This window comes from Rhagoletis pomonella, unplaced genomic scaffold (genome assembly GCF_013731165.1).
Source record: "Rhagoletis pomonella isolate Grant_MI unplaced genomic scaffold, Rhpom_1.0 Rhpom_scaffold_00025, whole genome shotgun sequence".
In the NCBI taxonomy this organism is placed as follows: domain Eukaryota; kingdom Metazoa; phylum Arthropoda; class Insecta; order Diptera; family Tephritidae; genus Rhagoletis; species Rhagoletis pomonella.
Genome location: NW_023458579.1, coordinates 653682 through 654924, shown reverse-complemented (window position 1 = coordinate 654924; position 1243 = coordinate 653682).

Genomic DNA, 1243 nt, shown 5'->3' with positions numbered 1-1243 from the left:
GCAGAGTTGCCTCAGACCAGGTATTCCTCGGTCCGCAACCAGTTTTAGCACGCCCACTTTCGGCCGTCGAAGCAACCATCAGAAACTGGATGGATACTTCGCTCAGCAATGTCTGGGAGCCATCGAGGTGATGCAGGTGTGCAAAACTCATGTTGCCTTCAATCTCACACGGCCTATCAAATTTTTTACTCTCACTAAGTAGATGACACTGCAGACAACTTACTGAACTGCTGACTGCTCACATCACGTGGCACAAACACCTGACTGTGATAGGCGTAAATAACAAGTCCACTTGCCCATCTTGCCTTGAAGAAGATGAGACCGTGGACCACTTTTTGTGCTTCTTGCTTGCTTGGTTATTTGTCATCGTTTTTTTTTTAACTCGCTCTTTTCCCTACCATTAGTTTCTGAACTAAAAACTTGGCGTAAAAAGCTTAGCCGTTTTGATGTTTTAAATTTGTGTTTTAAAAATGTGATAAATATTTTTCACCTCACTTTAAAACTCGAAACGATAAAAATGATGCCATTAACACAAATATACTATTTTACATATACTCCACGTGCAAAGTCATGAGTGAGCCGAATATTTGATGAGTTTATGGTGAAGTTAATGTAAATAACGCTAGCGCTCTCAGTGCTCTTAAAAATATAGCTCTTCCGAGCGAGAGCGTATTTTGATGTATTTACGAGCTCCATTTTTTAAAACCTACAAGTGTTTACATTATTTTTGTAAATATAACACAAGAAAATATTTTACTTTCATTTTGGCCACTCTGAGTTTAGTTTTTGAATTCACCCGCGATGCAAATTTACATTGTTAGATCCAATTTTCACATTAAATTTTTTTGCGAGCTTTGGGAATATTTAGAAATGTATCAGTAGGGGGTCCACCGAATACAGTAAATTTTTGAAAGGGGTCTACGAGAAAAAAAAGTTTGGAAACCTCTGGTTTATAGCGAAACTCGTAAAAGCAAAGCTCCATTCTTTGTGAAAAATTTAAAAAAATTCTTCAAAATTTTCACATTAATTTTACCGTACTGAAAATTAAAGACAAAGTTACAATAGTTCAATGGGATTTAGAAATCTAGGAGAAAATGGATCTCAATCGAATGATACTTGCGCGTTTACGTAAATGTATTTCGAGCCAGCCTTTCCAATAATTACCACTTTTCGCCATAACTACGGTATTTATAACATATGTAGCTGTGTAGAATTTCAGGACGTTAGTGTAAGCAGTTCCAGA